This window comes from Ciconia boyciana, chromosome 1, assembly GCF_034638445.1.
Source record: "Ciconia boyciana chromosome 1, ASM3463844v1, whole genome shotgun sequence".
Taxonomy (NCBI): Eukaryota; Metazoa; Chordata; class Aves; order Ciconiiformes; family Ciconiidae; genus Ciconia; species Ciconia boyciana.
In genome coordinates this window covers 147,182,144-147,200,950 of record NC_132934.1, presented here as the reverse complement: position 1 = coordinate 147,200,950, position 18,807 = coordinate 147,182,144, and the positions used below count along the sequence as shown (strand labels likewise).

The 18,807-nt window shown below is 43.2% G+C and overlaps 2 long non-coding RNA genes across 4 annotated transcripts; one reads left to right on the top strand and one right to left on the bottom strand.

Annotated features, from left to right (window-relative positions):
- The first annotated feature begins 42 nt into the window (after positions 1-42).
- Positions 43-9,747, top strand: LOC140646152 (uncharacterized). Of its 3 annotated transcripts, none has more exons than XR_012040349.1 (5): positions 43-1,688; positions 2,561-2,660; positions 3,118-3,154; positions 6,373-6,466; positions 7,514-9,747. It is a non-coding gene; the product is annotated as an uncharacterized lncRNA (long non-coding RNA). The 3 variants fall into 3 exon arrangements; XR_012040348.1 differs by lacking the exon at positions 6,373-6,466 and having other exon boundaries at positions 44-105; positions 1,405-1,688; XR_012040347.1 differs by lacking the exon at positions 6,373-6,466.
- LOC140646153 (uncharacterized) lies at positions 6,598-15,557 on the bottom strand. The gene is made up of 3 exons (XR_012040350.1): positions 15,511-15,557; positions 15,342-15,413; positions 6,598-6,646 (listed from the first exon to the last, which is right to left on the bottom strand). It is a non-coding gene; the product is annotated as an uncharacterized lncRNA (long non-coding RNA).
- Positions 15,558-18,807: the final 3,250 nt, after the last annotated feature.

Below are 18,807 nucleotides of genomic sequence, written 5' to 3'. Positions count from 1 at the left end.
GGGCGGGGTTACCAGGCGAGGGCGGAAGCGGGTGCCATTTTAAGCGCGGGCAAGCCGCCCCTTTTCCCTGTCCGGCGTGGCGAGTTCGGGGAGTGGGCTGTTTTGGTTTGTTTTATTTTTTTAAATGTGACCTTAGGTCTCCTGCAGGTGCTCGCTGTTCCTGCTGGGGTTGTCCCGCCTCTTTAGGACTCTTTTCCCCGTCTCTTGAAGGGTTGGGGTGTCGCTCTCATTGTTTCCCTACGGAGGGCATGGGGGCTTCTCCTGCCCACATCCAAGATGGTGGCGGGAGGGTGACTGCGCGCAGGGCTGCGGCGCTCTGGGCAGCCGCGGCGGTGGGAGGTCCGCTTTCGATGGTGCGCGGGGCGGTCTGTGCGCGGCGCCCTGCGGCCTCGCTGGCGGGGCGGGTCGGCGGGGCCAACGGGCGCCCGGCGGGGCCGGTTCCCTCCGGTGTTTGTGTCCTATTCCCGTCCCTTAGCTTCCTGCCCCGCGGCCGCGCTGCTGGAGGCGCGGGAGGTTGCAGGGCAGGGATGTCGGCAGCCCTCCCGGTGAGGGAATCCGCCCCCCCCGCGCTGCTGGGCCGGGCCAGGCCTGTCCGCGCAGCACCCTCGCCAGTAATAAAACGGGAGAACAGCGAGGTATTGCATGCCTGAGGCGTAGTGTGAGGCCCTGCGCTAGAGCAAGGGCGGGATACCATGCGCCTGCCGCTGTTGAGGAAAGACATACCTGTCGCCATCGTCTCAGCGACACGGGTGGGCATAGGGCCGTCGTGAAATGCATGAAGCGAATTTGCGGTGGGGGAAAAGGCGCCTCGTTACGAGGTTGCATATCTGACAAGTGGACGCAACATTGCAAACGGGTACGTTCACCCATGCTGAAAGGAGCTGTGATACCAGGCGTGCGGCGTGGCAAGGCTGCCGATAAGAGATGTGAACCGCAGCAGTTGCTTGCTCTGGCTATCGGCTGTCCAAGATCAGGACTGATACTGCCAAAGTCATCTTGGATAAAGCGGCAGAGGGAAAAGTCTCTAGTACAAATAGTCTCTGTTCACTGATGAACTGGCTTAGCTTTCTAGAGTAAAAAGTTGTATGCACCCATGCTCCGTTCTTAATCATTCATTTCCCTACGTGATCAACATGTTACGTTGCGTTTGAGGTTCTTGAACACGTGGTTGAATGTCAGCTGTCACAACAGCGTAATAGATTTGGGTAGTGTAATAGATCCAGAGTCTCTAAGGGACTGACTAACGCACAGCCTAACTAAAAATAGTAACATTTATTATGGCTCTTGCACAATTATAACATACACTGTTCTTTACTGTCAGAACACCCCAAAGACACCTTGAAATTCTGGATGCTGTTGTTTTGTTGAACTATGCCCACAGCATCAACTAGGTTTATTTTCAAGGGAGAAGTGGAAAGTTAGAAAAGTTGGATCGAAGCCTTGCCCAGCAACAGTGATCACTTCCAGAAGGCGTGTGAGGAATCAAGTTAAAGGCTTCTGTGTAATTACTAATCTCTCAAACTTGCATAATCTTTTGACCACTGCATTGAAAAAGGACATACATGAATCAGTGACTTAGGAGCATGAAGCTCTGTTCAGAGTTCTCAGAACCACCCAAACCACAGTAAATATAAAGCCCAAACACCGCTGTGAGCAGAAGCCCACATGTTGACTTCTGTGGGGGATAGGTATGTACATCAAAGAGCACAATCAAATCTAAAAAAAGAACTCAGACAAATAGGAGTTAGCACTGCTTCTTTATTACAGTGGACCCTGTATGATCTTGATTTTACTTTCTTAACTAGGCTTCTGTTGTACACGCATAACTTTTCTGGAAAAAAGAAGTCAACTATTTTCTATTTCTCATATTTCAAATCCAGTGTTGCACAACTGAGCAGCCAGACTTTCTTGTTCTAATTCATGCTGTAGAGCATCCTACCCACTAAAATGAATGGGAACTCTAATGAAACTAAGATGTAAGGATGGCAAAATCTGCCTTGGAGTAAAAATGGAACTGCCAACTGTGTTATTAAAAAAAAAAAAAGCCATGATATAAATGAGCAAACAACTGTGAGTCCTATCATTATAGTATGTATGAATCTTAAGCCTTACAGCATTAAAATATGGGCAGTTTTTAATTGTTCTATATACAGAATGTCTTTCTCAAAAGATATTATTAGATGTGTAGAAAACAAATAGCTCACAGTACATATTCTCCCTTTCATCTTTATCCAGAGCTCCCACTGTTTTCTGTGCAGGAAAAAACAGTGCAATATGGTTCAATGTCTGTAAATGATAAAGCAAAAAGCATTCTGTTAATTTATTTCTGAATTAATCTGGGTTATATTATTTCATACATGTTTGAGGCTCTTCAAGTTGCTTAGTTTATGCATGCAGTGCATATAAATATTAACATTTGGATATTGCAGTATTGCTTGAGCCTATTGAACAGTTTTTTAAAAAACAATTCCTATACTAAAAAAACCCCAACTTCTTGTAATAAACTATGATGAGACATAGAATATAGTTCTTATGGAAATGTACTTGTGTTGATAAACAGAAACTGCATGAATAATTAGACACTAAAGTTCAACAGCTGACTCGTCAGACGAAGAAATGCCCTGTTCTACTGGAGAACACATCAGAAAGACTTTGAAATGGTGAGCTGTACTCTGAATTCTGCACCTATTGTCAGCTTTGTTAGCGTGACTGCTAAAACAGAGTAAATTTAATGTCAGAAGAGGTATGGTCAGTCTACCTTCAGTCTTGCCTACCTACAGCGGGAAGGTGTGTACTTAATAACTGCAACATTTACTGGCCTATGGTAGTTTAAAGTGTTGCTCCTATGCACACCCAAGTGTCAGCTTCCAACTGTCAGGGAAGTTACCTTCATTGATAGTTTACACTCTTTTTCTGGGCAAGGAACCAGAACTGCTAAAATACAGATGTGTGGTTTCTGTCCTGCCACCTTTGCTATGGAGGCAGAAATTTCTGGGAGAGTGGTAGAGCGGTTAGTTAGAAGCCGTAACCTCTTCAACTGCTGGTATTCCTTAGAGGTTATCTGTCAGACTCCAAAAGCCATAATCAAATGTTTGAACCACCTTTTCTCTCCTGCAGGGGGTTACCTCTTCTGTGGGACACGGATCAAATCCAGGTGATGTTGCACTTTAATAAATGAGAAGTGTTCGTGGGGTCCCTTTCTCAGGTTCTGCTGGGAGAACAGGAACTCACAGTGGGAAATGCAGTCTCGTAAACTGACATTGAGATTTCTGTTGTGAATGTGCCCCAGGTTACTTTCTCTTTGCTTTTACCAAATGTTGTACATGGTCAATCGGTTGAAAATAAACCAAGCAAAGAAAGAAATGGGGAGAGGGGAGCCTGTTGGATCATCCAATCAACTTTCCTGCTAGTACAGACTTACTCCTGGTAGCTTGTTTATTAGTATTTTTCAAATTCTTTTAAAAATAACTTAACTAAAAGAATTCCCACCACTTCCTCTGAAAAATTTGTACAAGCTCTGCTCTTCACTGCCAACAAGATTTTCTGATGGTCTTTCCCCATCCTCTTTTCATTTACTCCTACTTGTTCCCATATGTATAAGCCCAAGTATTTCCTCACCATCCTTAAGGTTTGCATTACTTAAGCGTTTGCTGGCTGGAGACATGCCTCCATCTACCTCTGTTTTAACAAAACTAGATGTATTAAACTCTTTTAACCTTTCTCTATAAAACCGCTCTTCCAGATAATTCTTGCTGCTGCTCCTTAAATTGCCTCATTTGCCTTGACGTTATGATGGATTGCACAGAAATGATGCACATACCAGCACTGAGTCTGCTATGGAAGAGTTTTCCTTTCAGAAATGTTTCAATATGCTTGAGCTGCCAAAATGAGTTTGCATCACTTCAGTGCTTTGCATCACTTGACTACATTTTTGAGCACCCTAAAACTGGGTTTGCCACCCTGTGGATCTATGGTGTGTCCTTTACTTGCCGATACTTTGCAGCTCTGGTACTCGGCTGGACTTGTGTGCTGAAGGCAACCCTGGAGCAAGGACAAGTGGCTCAGGGCTCCCCCCCTCTGCTTCATTGTCCATGCCAGCTTCAAGTCATTGGAGGGCTTTGTTTCCAACATTTTGTTTATGGCATTGTGAAACTTCTGCATGAAGAAAACAGAGTAGATATGACATATTGGGGTTTTAATATTCAAGATTGTCTACAAGATTTATTTTCAACAAACCCTTGTTACTTTTTACTTAATGACTTATTTTCTAGATAAACAGTGGTAAATTTGCTTTTTTATTTACTTCTGTTTTCTGTTCACTTAATCACTCATATGATCATACACCTAAATTAAAATCCAAGATATGTCATATAATTTTTGTTAACCCATTGAGAGAAAATATCCTTCATTTCTTTAAGAATTTTACATTTTATGAACTAAATCTAATGATCCAGAAGTTACTTTCTCAGAGAAAGGGATGATCACCTTCTCATCAGGCTCGTCATTTATGACACACACTTGCCCAATGAGAGCCTGCTTTCAGCTTTGCATTACAAAAACCATGACACTTCTTGTGATTTTGGTTTACCGGTTTCCTCTAATAAAAGAAATGATGCAGTATTTTGCTGGCAATAGTCCTAGCTGTAGTATCACTGTTGTGAACTACGATGTGAACTGTTGCTGTGGATGCAAAAGTTGCATGCAATAAGCATTAGCCTCATTCATTTGACCACCACTTCACATTTCCCTACTGCTACATCAGTGTCATGCAATTACCATATCATAGCCCCTCTCTCCTACTGTGATCCCGGCATTAGTTGTGTCTGGCATATAGGTTTGATATATAAAAGGTGAAGGCGCCCAGAGGAGGCTGGCTAGAAATGGGTGTTGTGTGGCTGTAGTATAGTGACACGAGCTCTCCATGCTAAGTGACAGACCACTGTTACTTGACCTAATGCACGATCAGTGTCCTCATGCCCTATCCCCTGCGGTGCTATGCGCTGGGACATAGCGAACTTGGGAGATACAGCACAAAGGGCTCAATCCTGCCACAAAGTCCAACGTAGCAGAAGACTTCAACACCGGGTTAGCTCTGTGCATAAGAGCACTGCTCCTGTTTGACTATGTGTTTGTTAGATGCCTTGCTAGTATGCTCCGGACCTTCCAGATTCATTCCCCATGGGTGCAGCAATACACCTTCCTTTTGCTGCCAGCACAGTAGTATTGCCTCCTCGATGTTTGACAACCTGGCAAAATTTCTGGTGTAGCTGATAGGTATTTTGGTGTGACAGCAAGGTGTGTGATATTTATTCCCCCCATACTCCACACTGATTCAGCAACACTGGAACTTTGTAACACAGGACTCCTCTCAATGATAGTCTGGTAGAAAACCAAGACTGCTGACATGGTATCATAGTGTGGGACCCACAGAATCATGCTAGATAGCTGCTAATTGTGTTGTAAATTCTGTATGTTGATTTTTCTGCTGGAAGAGGAGGCATCTAGTGCAAAAATACCCTTGACTGCAGAAGCAATCCACCAATGCATTAAAAAGACAGAGAAAAGAAAATGAATGGGCCCGAACAGAGTGCTGACCAACCAAATACTCTGTTCAGCCCGAAGATACACAGACTACATTCTTAAGTTCCTAAAGCTTTTCTGAGTGTTGAAACTTCATGTAAACCTGTTCTTTCAGTTAAATGGGATTCTACCAAAATGGTGATATACTCAGCGATGTGTATCTTTTCCAATGAGCACATCCAACAGCACTAAAATGATGTGCCAGTGCCAAAAGGTATCCGTGCCTGTGTGAAAAGATGTTAGTTAATACTCAGACTGGTGACATGCGAGTGATTTTCATGGCAATTTGAAAATGATCAGCATGCTTGATCATTTATCCAGTTGTCTCCATGCAGATTCAGAAGCCCAGCCACAGACACCTGAAATTCTGGCCAGAGTTTATTCAATCCCAGATTACCTGCCAGTGCATGTGGAACCCAGATATCCCTATGGCACAGGAGGGCATTTTTGTGAGGTGCTGTTGATTTCATTTCACGAGCTGACCAGAGCAATAGATGAGGCACGCAAAGAGGGCGCACATCAGGGGCTGTGGATTCCGGTTGCTGCCTGGGCCCCTGATCCTCAAAGAAGGAGTCCGAAGTCAGAGACATCTGCGCACAGAGACCAACTTGTGAGATGAGGCAGGATAAAATTCTGACGGTAGAATTTGATTTAAATGCCTTAAAATTTGAAAGCAGCTCCATCCGTTTCTTCCTGCTTTATGTGTTTGTGGTGTGTCTTCTCCAACTTTTTAAAATCTCTCTTCTGGAGGAGCTTGAATAGTTTGATGATTAGCTTCTCTTTGCCCTTCAGACAGCTCTAGATATTTTCTCCATCTTAACTGAGTCATATGCTACATGATATGAAGACTGAGTAGGTGGATGTCTGGATTTTCCTGTCCTTTCAGGTAACCTATGTTATCATTAGTACTGGCATTCTCGGTACAGGCTCTCGGGTGTGCACTTCTTCTTTTTTGGTCTTCTGCTGTCTCTTTCATTTCTGTTTCTTGGTTGGATTGTATAAATGATGGCTCTTCACTGTTGTCCGACTTCCCCTTTGCTGCTGTGGGTAAGCATCTCTTTCGGTTCTGCATGTTAAAATAGAAAAAAAAAAAAAAGAGAGAGAGACCAAAAGCTAGGGTAGACTCTTATGGTGCAGCTTTGTAGCTTTGAAAAGACCTTCCCTGGTATTTTGTTGCTGTGGACTGACTGACATCACTTTTAACATGTCCACAAGTGCTTACTCTCTCATCTCTCACACTTGGGAAACTCCCAAGAAGCAATACAGAGATATTTACAGGTGAGTGTTAGCACCAAGGTCTATAGGATAGGTATGATCATTCAAGGCTCTGTTCCCTCAGCTTCCATGTTCATTTGTGACCTCCCCACCTTCTTTTAAAATGTGCTGTGCTGTCCTTTTTGTGCTATAGGCTCTGGGGGAAAGAGTGGGCTCTGCAGAGCTGAGGTACGGAGCTCATGAGTGTTGTCTCCTCCCTTTCACCCTTCAGAGGAGATACCAGATCTGTCAGGGCAGAAAAAGAGAAGTGGCACCAGCTGAGTAGGACAGGAGTAACACATCTCCTGCAAGAGGCTTCAGTAACAGTGTGGGGCTGAGCAGTCCCACAAATGGGATATAGCCAGTGCTTCAGGAACTGGCTGCAGTTCCCAATGCCGGCTCATCCTAACTGGGCTAGCATGTCTTACTGTCCTGCAAAATTGTATCTAGTGTCTGACAAATCCCCGTCTGCATAAGCTGAGATATGGCTGAGTGTCAGACATCCCAGTCTTTTGTTATACACCAGAGTACAAAAAGATGCAAAAGATGAAGCGCTGCCTTGGATGAGGAGCTGTGGTAGGTTGGAGGGCCAACGAAGCCTGAGCTGAGGCTCCTGAATAAGTAGTTGATTTTCTTGACGGAGTTTGTTTTTAATAAGAACCAGCTGCTCTTCTTCCAGGTGCTGCTCTCCCATCAGCAACGTGAGAGCTGTCAGCCTTGCCTGTCCTAACTGAGGTATAGACATCTGGGCACGCATCAGGACGGAGGTGGAATTTCATCTAACAGAAAGAATGGGGGGAGAATTGAGAACCCAGAGAAGACAGAGCATTTGGGAACTGATGCCTTCTCTGGAATATTAAAAGACCTTATACATACCTCGGGGATTATGTCTACATGGATGGATGTGGAGAGTTGCTTGCCTACTCTTACCTTTGAGCTACCAGGATGCAGGCCAGCTCTGATATGAAAACTGAAACTGCAGCAGTGTGACACTGTGCTCACATTTACCATAACCGCTCTCTCTCCAGGACTTATCAACACAGCTCTGAGCTTTTGGTTAATTCAGCTACCTGATATCCAGACCAGTCTGGCTTACATCCAGCTAGCTCAGACCACAAGCAACTGCGTGCACCGCTCTGCATGGACACTTTTGGTTAGTTGCAGCAGTCAGCTCTCACGATGGCTCCTGCAGCAGTCGTACATGGATACAGAATGAATTGGCAGTCATTGCACAGTGGAAGCAAACTGTTCTTGTGACAACAACATTCATTCTTAGTGTATAATTTAATGTTTCATACTATATAATCCGTTTGGATTGTTCAAGTAAAATGTAAAAATGACAATATATTGAAACCAAAGAGAAAAAAATTAAAACCAGAGAAGCTCTAAACTGACATGTTTAAAATTACTTTGAAATGAAATTATGCTTTTCAAAGACAAATTAGTTTCTTGTGGCTCCAAAACAAACAGTAAGCAACAAAATACAGACTTACTTGTGCAGAAATGATTTAGGTGGTGAATGGGGAGGAGATGGTCATAGAGGGCTGAGCTGAATAAAGTACATTTGCAAGTTCTTGAAAAACCCACGTAGGAGGGAGTTCTGCAGAAAATCTGTAAACTGACTATGACTCAACTTGATCCAGATAAAGTTTTCATAGGGGGATAAAAGACAAAACCTCTGATCTTGGTTGCTATGATAGAAAATTGAGTAATAAACAATGGTTCTGTTAATGTCTTAATCATAGCTCATACAGAATTTTCTCTTGCCAACATTCCTCTGCTTCTCATTGTACTTTGACACAGTGCGATTGCCTGAGTGTCTCAAGTGAGCTCAATAGTTCTTCCAGGAGGAGGCCTAACACCTTGTAGGCCACCAAAGATGGACGTGTCAGAAGAAAGAGACAAGATGAAAAGCAGCCAAGGGGACTTCCTGGCTGGGGATTGTACAGCCAGCCATCAGCCTGCTTTCATGGAAACACTAGTGACAGAAACATCCCCAGAGAACCATTTGGGCAAACAACGACGACAGATGGATCTGGGGAGTCCAGCTTCTCCCTTAAGCAACATCTGCTAGTGTTGGAAGCATCCAGAAAGCCACGCCACACTTAAAAATGAAACAAACAAATAAATCTGCAAGAAGAAGAACAAACCAAGGTAAATCAGCTGCCAAAGTACATACTTGCTGCAATAACCTGCATTTTAACAATAAAGCTGCGTGAAAATGTTGCATAGCAGCAGTCATGCCAGGTAGAGAGCAAAGATCATTCAGTATCATAATAAAGATCATTCAGTATCATAATCAAGAGTCTGAGCCCAACAAGGGCTGGTCATGTCCAGAACGTGCAGATATTAAGCTCTCAATCCTGCTCGAAACATGGTTATTTACTATCCCTTCTGGTTTACCTGCACGTCACTCCTAAAATATGGGAAAGGCAAAACACTTAAAAATATTGGTAAGTGAAGCTTTGTTAGATTTGTGTGTGGTTCTTAAGTCTTGTGATCTGTTTAAAGTCAGAAAACTGAGATACAAAATGGGTACGCTGACTGAAAGGCAGGAAGAGGGAACACCAAGGCTTTGGATAGAAAACCTATAAATTTATAAGACAAGAGATGAGAAAGCATATTTTTGAAGTTCCTGTCCCTAATAAGAAAACCCAAAACCTAGTGCTACAGTGACATTCTGTGAAATTCTCAAACTTGTTACTACATTTGGTCATTGATAAGTAAGTTGGTACCCTAGTGGCTACCTGTATAGAAAGCTGTGCAAGTTTCTGGAGCACAAGTGAAAACTGAGTTATTTATAGTTTAACATTTCATTTCTTTTCATGCTTCATATCTTTGAAACCAGTGTCATTTTTAGCTCTTCAAAATACAGGGGCACCAGTTTTGTTTTTGCAAACCTACGTATTTAAAGGAGGGTGTTTAAACAGTGCTGGCAACTTTGTATTTCTAAATGTTAGTGTTCTGGTTTTCATCTAAATAAAGCAAGCAGGATTTGCAGTTGAAAATTAAGTTTGCAAGCTCAAAAAATATGGTTAGAAAACTATGTGGAAAAACAAAAATGCCAATTAAAAATATCTGTGTTAAAGTTGGACCGTAACGCCTGCTGCAATGTTACTGTTACTGACGCAGTTCCTGTAGAAAGCAGAGTACCGGGACCAAGTACAGAAGCACGGGAATTACCTTTTAGCTACTCCAGCAGGGCAGAGCCCTGTGAATCACACTAGGAAGCACAGATCAAATCCTCCTCTGTAAACATCATACAGGGCTGGCACTAATCCTCCGTGCACCATAGGGGGACTGCTGATGTGGCATTCCCCAAACGCACATTTGCTTTGCGTAATTGTGGGCAGTCGTTCTTGGGTGCAGGAGGCTGAAGTGTAAGCCTTCATATTGTCTGCTCAGGGTGAGCAAAAATAGATGGGGAAAAGCAAACTCTGACCGTGGCCGTGGGCTCCCAGGGCTACCTCATACCCCTCTTGTGGTCACTGCTCTCCCCAGAGATAGGATATCCTCCCCCCAGCACGCAAATGTCCCACCCCTGGGTCCAAGCCCCTGGAGACCTGGGTGGCCCGTCCTGGTCCCAGGTCCTGCTGGATCTCCAGAGCCACGTTGCTGGCGTCCCCTTGGGTTTCCCAGCAGTTTCCGCTTCAGTGCAGAGTGCCAAGGACCCATCTCCTGTTTCACACCAATGTTTAACTTGCTGAATCAGGACTCCACGAACTGATTCAGACCCGGTTTCTGGTGACTAATGGCAGGCACTCCCTTCCTCCTAGGCAGCGGTAGCTCCTCAGTGCTCCCAAGCCCTGTTCAGCCAGGCAGCTACAGGACTGGAGACCAGATGTGCCGTTTTCCCCCACTGAAGAAGTGGTGTGGATAAGGCCTTATTTCAGGTGGCTGTTTTTTATTTATACAACAGTGTCAATTTGTAGTCTGAACTTTTTTTTTTTTTAAATCTGTGTAGTTATACGATCATAAAGTATAATCCCTGCATGCACAGATCCTATAGTTTACAGGACTGATCTTCTCGAAGGGAGACTGGGTGGGGTACCGTGAAATTCCTGTTGTTGCTCCTCTCAGTCAGCTGGGATCAGATGTGGAATAAAGCAAGTATCTTAGGAATACTTTTAGCATTGAAGACTTTATGAAAGGCATAGTTTTATCTATGTAAAGCTGTCTTCTACCAGGTTGTTTTATCATTCACATGTAGAAGTCTAAGACTTAGAGGAGCACTCTGAGTAAAACAAGCTCTGGCCCAACTTCCATTTGCCTCTCCTTACCCATCAAACACAAAAAGTGCAAAATAATACAAACACAGCAATTTCCCACTAAGACAACCATACAGCATCACTGCCAGGCGCTCTCCGCAACTTTTCCCGATTTTGTTTAGCAAGAATTTGAAAGCATTAGCAGTTTGATCACTGCTGTGATCTCCGTGGTTGCAGGAAGCCCACCAGTCCTCGCAGGCTCCAGTGCAAGACTGCCTGCTCAAGTCTGGGGGATAGCCCGCATTCTTCATTCTAGATTATCAGTGAGACAAAAATGTTTGTTCTGACGACCAGGCCCATCCATTGCGTGCAATTTGTCTCTTGAAGGCTTCAGTGCGGAAGCCAATGACATTCCCGGTGAGTTAAACCTTCTTAACTAATCTTCTAAAAAAGCTTCAGAGATCTTTTGGCCTGGGCTGGATCTTCCTCCTATGGATTTTCTTGGGTGTCTTCAGTTTTCATATCTTGAGTTAGATAATATCTCATCCTCTGAAATATCTCTGGCGTATGCATGAATATGAAAGGTACTCTGCAGAACTTGCAGTGGTTTGTGCTCTGTCTTAATTTGTCAGTGTCAATATCATTGGATGACCCAGACTCCCAGTCTAAACCAATAAGATATTCTGCTCTTGACTACAGGAAAGTGTGCCGCTATTTTGAATTGCATTTCTCGTAGTTATTGCAAAGCTTTGACTCAGTTGTTGGGGAAGTTGTTGAGGGCTTTTTTTTCTTTAATAGTTGCAGTATGGGAAGTTCAAGATGATGTAAATGCAGTCAGGCCATCTTCCACCACCCAATGTAATCCCTCACAGTTATCCACTGTGACAAGAAAAAAAAGATGCATGGGCACATAGTGGTATGTCACCTGATACTACACCCAGTTCCATTGCTCAAATCCTTGCAAATTTAAGGAAAATGGGTTGTATTAGAGCATTAGCTTCTATTCTTTGTCTTCTGTGAATGCTTCCCTAATTTCTAGACGAAGTGGGATGTTTCACGCTTTTTTGCCATGACATGCTGTGAAACGTTTGGCTATTGTCCTTAGTGTCTGGTAACGTCACTGACATTTTTTGTTCTTACTTGGAGCTCAGCTTTTGATGCCGTGTGAGGCAGCATCCTGACAAGGAGAAAACCTGACAGCACAGCTGTAGTTTCACATACTCCAACAGGTTCACTTAGGCGTATTATTGCATAATGACCTAGTTTAGAGCTATCATGGGGAGCAATTAATCTTTGTCACTCCATACTCATTCTAGAAGCACCTGAAGCCCGGAGAACTCCCTGAAGCCACGTCTCTTCCTGCCAGCTTTCTGTGGTGGGGTTCAGTTCTGCACCAGAGCACATTTACTCACTTCAGTAGCCCAGAACCCCTCCAGGGGTTCCCTAGATGAAGGCGACTCTCAGTACAACAGCAATAGAAATACTGATCATACAACATAATCCACTGAGTTTTCACACACATCAAATTTGATGGGAGATGAATTTCTTTTGGTTTCTGCATCAGCCGGTCATTAGTAGCTCCCAGTGTTATTCTGGCAGTACATTTTCTTCCCCTTCAGCTCCTAAGTATTTTTCGTGGATCGTATTTTCACCAAATCGCAACCCCTTTCAGCTGTTGATTTCTGCAGAGAGTGGCAGGTGCCTGGATAGCTCTTCACACGTGTTGCTCCGATCATTGTGTGCCAACACCTCTGCAGCTCCTGCTTTCCTGGATGAGGCTTCCCTCTGTTTGGGCAACTCCACCTCCTTTGGCCTTTGTCTCTACATCATCTGCAAATACCATCTGGCCTGGGGCCCCCTTAAGAAACAGCTTCTTTCATCTGACCCATGGGATGCCTATGAATGCATTGCGCTTGGGCCTCCTCCAACTCTAGTCACTTCACTAGAAATGATTCCTTGAAATGCTGCATCTGGTCTACATGACTCACCCTGAGGCTGGGAATTCACAGCTGATACCTTTAAAAAACGACCCTAAATTTCTGTCTCAGTGTTTATAGGTCGGTCGGTAGCCTGTCCATGGCACTATTAGTGACATTATCTTCCTCAGCTAACAAACTATGAGTTGCCTTTGTGCAAACTCTTTTCAAAGTAAATGTTAATACAAGAGTTTCTGATGGCCTCCCCCTGGGCACGCAGTCTCCCTGTATTACTCATTGTGAATTCAATACACAAAGTTCCGCCTCACTTAAACCATCTTCTGACCAGAAGTAGAGGGAAACCCCCAGCAAAAGCTTCCTCAATGCAAATAACCACCTCTGTGGAGGTTGCCCTGTTGCTGCTCTTTGGTTCTCTGTTTATTCGGCGTTTCCAAGGAGCCACATTTCTGCTTTTCTCCTTCCTCCACTTCCAGAAAAGTTTTATAAGACTCTGCTTTGCAAGATGCACAGCCTACATATTAAAAATTGCGGCAAAAGGCTTTGGCCTTGCCATCCAGAAGCACTGTCAAGATGCTGTCCTGCTTTCCCTTTACCCTCAGAGAGTATTAGCTCAGTGACTGGAAAGCCCTCCTACTCAAGGCCAACAAATTTCTTCTTAGAAGAAATGCTTTTTCTGTTTTGAGCCCACTGCCGTGGGTGCAAAGTATGCAAAGGCTACCAGGGAAAGGCAGTAACATGCCCAGCACGGAGAGCAGCATTGCCTTCCTTTAATGCTGCTGGCTCAGAGGCAGCAATTACAGTATAAAGCTGCATAGTATGTTATTAATAAAATACAGCACCATCTTTTGGAGGAGGTGCTGTCTGGCCTAATCATTTTAAACTACTTATTCCCTCACCTGTCTAGGAGAGAGCAGGGGCTGGGGGCTGCACCTACAGGCAACTGAGCTGCCAGAAAGGTAATGGTTGAGTTAAAGCCATGCACAGTTTTTGTGCAGGGGAAGGCTTAAGTCAAGTCAAGGCAACAATGAGAGACTCACAAGACTCTTCTGAGCCTGAATCTGGCCCTTGAACTGGGACCTAGACCTGCAGAATCCTGCTTTTAGGTGAGCAGGCTTGCTGCTAATACACTTTTCTTGGTAAACAAACAGCAACCGAGGCAGTTTGCCAAACTGTCTTGTCCTTGTTGTCAGAGTGAAAGAATATTGACTCATACCTCTGCCAATTTGGTTTATAGTTGCTGTGTGGTCAAAAATTAGTAAGGTAATCTAAGGCACTGATCCAGAAGGGTTATCAATACCTTTGCAATAAAACATTTGTTTAAGACTTTGTCTCAAGTAAAATAGATGTTCTCATGAGATTAACATTGGAATTGTACGTAATGGGGTTTCGTTCTGTTTTTTTACTTCTTCACAGAAAAGAAAGGCCTAGAATAATTTCTACTGTGGCAGTACAATCTCATTTAACTTTATAAGCTCTATAATGTAGAATGACTTTCATATAGCACAACAGCTGACATGTAAAGATAAACAGCATTATTTTATTATTTCTGTGACTCACTTGACATCAGTCCACATTTATTCATACTTTGAGGAGCATATTGATGGGTAGGAAAATGTTAGTTACCAAGCAAATGAATATTTTAGTTTGTTTTATTTATGGTGTATATCTACCACTGTAATAAAATGCAGACATTTAGGGCAAAAGTCCTTTCTGAGGCCCATGGCTTGTGATCTCAGGTTTGTAGGGAGCAGACAGCTTTTTTATTCATTTATGTCTGTGGGGGAACTAGAGTTAGTAATGCTGGTAAAATAACAGCTGCTGAATGTTATTTCCATACGATCTAGCAATTATAGCATGTGCCATCACCTGATAACTTAGTTGTTCTCTTGTACAGTCCTCACTCTGATGGTTCCAGATATTTGAATTCTTTCTCCTTCTCCCAGGGTATCAGATAGCTCTAAACAGTGAGTGTGGTCTAATAGGCTCTATGCAGAAGGCTCTGCCTTTTTTCTTTCCCTGAAGGAGAAATTGCTTAGTAAGCAGGGCCTTCTGGGCTCATGAGTAGAAATACTGGACGTGTGGCCAAGACCCCTCTATCTGTGCCTGTCTCCTTCTTGCTGAAGGAAGGCTGGTTTTCTTATTTTTTTTCCATCATTCTGAGCATAAGAGTTATTGATCCCTCGTTGCCAAAGAGGGATCTGAGGTCTGCCCAGCCATCTGCTGTTCCTCTGGGACTGCGATGCTGTGCCTCCTGTCCCTGCTGCATGTCTCCAGTCCTTTCCTTTTGCAGAGGGAGATGGTCCTTTGGCAGCCTTCAGCCCTGATCCCATCATACCTGGTAATCCGAGTGCCTTCCACTTACCTTGCATACTGTAAACTTTTTCTTATGTTGAAGTCTCTGACTCCCTCCTTCCCCCTCTCCTGGTTCCAAAATCTGGAAGAAAAGCCCCCAAATCATTAAAGGTTTATAGATTTATTTAGCTAGAAACAATTTTACTGTATGTAATAACAGGTTTGAAAAGAAAGAGTACTCAGTTTTTTAAAATTTTGCAATTCTTGTGACAGATCCAAACTTCCCAGAAACTGCTGAAGACATTCTTCAGATGTATGGTCCTGATTATGCTCATAAAATCATGTGATTGCCTGGGTTTAACTGTAGCATTCAGACTTCCAGCTTACAAGAAGTTGGTTGGGGGTGATTCCCAAATGTTTCCATTCACTCAGCCAAGCAGGACGTAAGCTATCCTCTAAAAACAGGGAAGCCAATATAAAATTATTTTGTTTGGACCTGTATCCCAACGTTGTGCATAGTTAAAGCATGCAGAGCCACATGAAAACATGGCTTTGGACCACAGGAGAAAAGTCATGGCTTAAGGATGTATTACACATACGTGAGGACTACACCGATGACTTGACAGCTTACAGATGCTGGCGAGGAATACATTTCAGGAAGGCCAGGGCTGTAGATCATTGCCTGGCATCTCTTCATCTCTGTAAGCTGTTCTCTCTGGGATCAAGTTTCAGAAAGGAATGCCGTCACGGGAGATTTTACACCATGACTAAAACTGCTGACTTTCCAGCAGGATGAGTAACCTCCCATTCCAGGCTCGGCGCTTGCTTTATTTACTAATGCAGCCCCTAGTTGTTACGTGGCGGAAAAGCGGGGGTAAATGCTCTGCCTGGGGAGCGTATGTGTGAGCGGAGAAAGTACCACTCATCTCCCCAGCATTGTAGTCTCTCCTCCGAAACAGTAGGAAGAGCCCTCATCTGCAGTCAGGGAGCTATTACAAGGAAAGAGCACGAAAAGGAATTGGAGTTCACTGTCAGCTTTGAATCCAGCAGAAAAATTATCTGTAGAATAGAGCGTCCCAGGCTGCAATATATCTTCTGTTACGTTCTCCGTGCTGGGAGGGAGGATCTGGACAGGGTCCACTGCAAAGGCAACAGCTGCAGGGAGGCTTTATGGCCACGTGGTTCTACTAGAGACACGGCTTTCCAGTGTCAGGAGATTGCCTTGGGACAACTCCTAGAAAACATACCTTTTGCTGTACAGCAACAAACCACCAGCCAGGGATCAAACCTTTACCTGCAATTGCACCAAAATATTATTTTCGGTGAAATAGCTCGTAGTCAATTATTACTGGGAAAGATCAATAATACTTAAATGGTGACAGTTTCTTAATGTCACAGAAATACCAAGTTTCTTATTAGCTGCTCTTTTGTAGTAGCAAAAATGTACCTCAAAATACAAAAGTTCAAAATGGGAAACTTGTACTCTGAGCTTAGTTCAGTCGCTGCCAATGTTCACAGGTTCTTTGTGAGCAACGAGGTTTTAACTTGAATCCCAGCTTCCTGAGCCATGAGATTTTATGAGATTCTTCCCTCTTGTCCTTCTCCTCCTGTCAAAGGATGATGTTGGCAGCCATGATGGAAGTATTTGAAACCGCAGGCCCGAAAAAAGAAAAAGCAAACAAACCCACCTTTAATGTGTATATACATACACATGCATACACCCATACACCCATAGGTATATGCATATATGGTATGGATGGGTGCATCCATGTGTATCTGTCTATCAGTATGGAGGGAGGGAGGGGGAGAGAGAGACATATAAACATCTCATGATCTTTGCGAAGGCAAAGATTTCAGTTTTTGGAAGGCAGTCACTGGCAATGCCAGCCCTCTCAAAAAAAACCTTAGTGAAAGTTTGGAGGTACATAGCCAGTTTGGAGAAGACTCAGCATGCTGCCAGAGTAGGTCCTTTAGGAGACAGCACACTTATGGCTGGCTCTTGCAAGCACTTGATCCACTTGAGCAGCTTTTCACGTGGATAGAGGTGGTAGTCAGCGGGGAGAGTGAGCTACCCGTGAGGGAGCACAAGAACTCTGTCTCTTCCAGCAAGAGATTCCAGCACCCTGATACTGTACGTAGTTTTCTCACTCATGGTAGTAAAGTTTGCATCATACCTTGTGAGGTCAGAAGCTAAGGATCCAAAAATTACATTCTTCCTCATGAGTAAGCTTTAGCATGATCTGGAATGACTCATCAGGTTAAAGGGTTGTAAGGCCAAGCCGTTTATGAAAATATGCTTTTAAATATTGGCTGAGTTTTCTCAGAGGAAATTTTGTATAAAAAGCATGAAGAATTGCATCCAGTAGGCATTAAATATTTAAATACATTTTTTGTCAAGATTTTTAATTCCATATGCTGTAGATTTTCTAATTTGTCTTTATTTTTTTCTATACGCCAAAAGAAATTTTAAAGCAAAAAACCAATACATAAATAAAGGCAAATATTCTTACCATCGAGTATATTCAGACTTATTTAATAAACTTGTCACAGGCTTGGTTTTTACCAAGCTCTTTCTGTGGCTATGACAAATTATATCTTCCAGATCTGACTATTCATTAAATGTCTACTGTGAATTTCAGGCTCCCTCATGCTTAAAATACAGTGCATGTTTAATGGGATTAAGAATTAAAATATGTTTCTTAATTTTATTTAATTTATGACTTAAAATTACAGAATTAAAATTCTAAGGATGCTACAGAACACATCAATTAACTGCACTGAGCTAATTAACTTTTATAATAATTTTTTTGACTGCAGCACATATATTTTCAGACCTGAAAGAAATGACTGGACTGTTTATTACTGAGATTAGCTTAAAAGCTTTGTTTTGATTTCAGTGGTGGGCACATTTTAATCTGCTTTTGGAGTAAACAATGAATGACTGCATCCTCATTGCATTTATCAGAAAGATTCAATGATGAAATTAAACATTATTTTAGAGTATTGTTTCCCACTGTTTCTTGAGTGGCATAATATGGTCTTGGGAAGGTTGTTGCAGGACTTGGAAGATGTGAACACCTCACTGCTGCACTATAGTAAACTACAGAGATTTTGCTCTCCTGCAGGGGAGCAGGATTAGAGTTGAGGTTCTCAGCAGCTGCTGCTCAGAAACCCCCAAGCCTGGCCCAGTGCACACCGATGGCTACGGGGCAGCTCCCACAGGTTCCTATAGATTCTGGATTAGATGGATTAGAGCTGTGTTGCACAAATTGCAGTTGGTACATTATTTTCATATGCCTGTTTTTCTGGAGAAAGTTATTTTATCCTTTCTGTCATGAAGATGACATATCACTTTTTTTTTTTTAATGAACTATTGTCCCTGCATGGATGACTTTATTTTCTCCATTCAAGGCTACAAGAGAACCTTAAGCACAACCTTGGGTAAAATTTGCATGAGAAATTATTTGTAGCATGCAGCCAACCACCACTTCATTATACTTACAGGAAACCCCCTCCCCTCTCAACAAAGCAAAAAT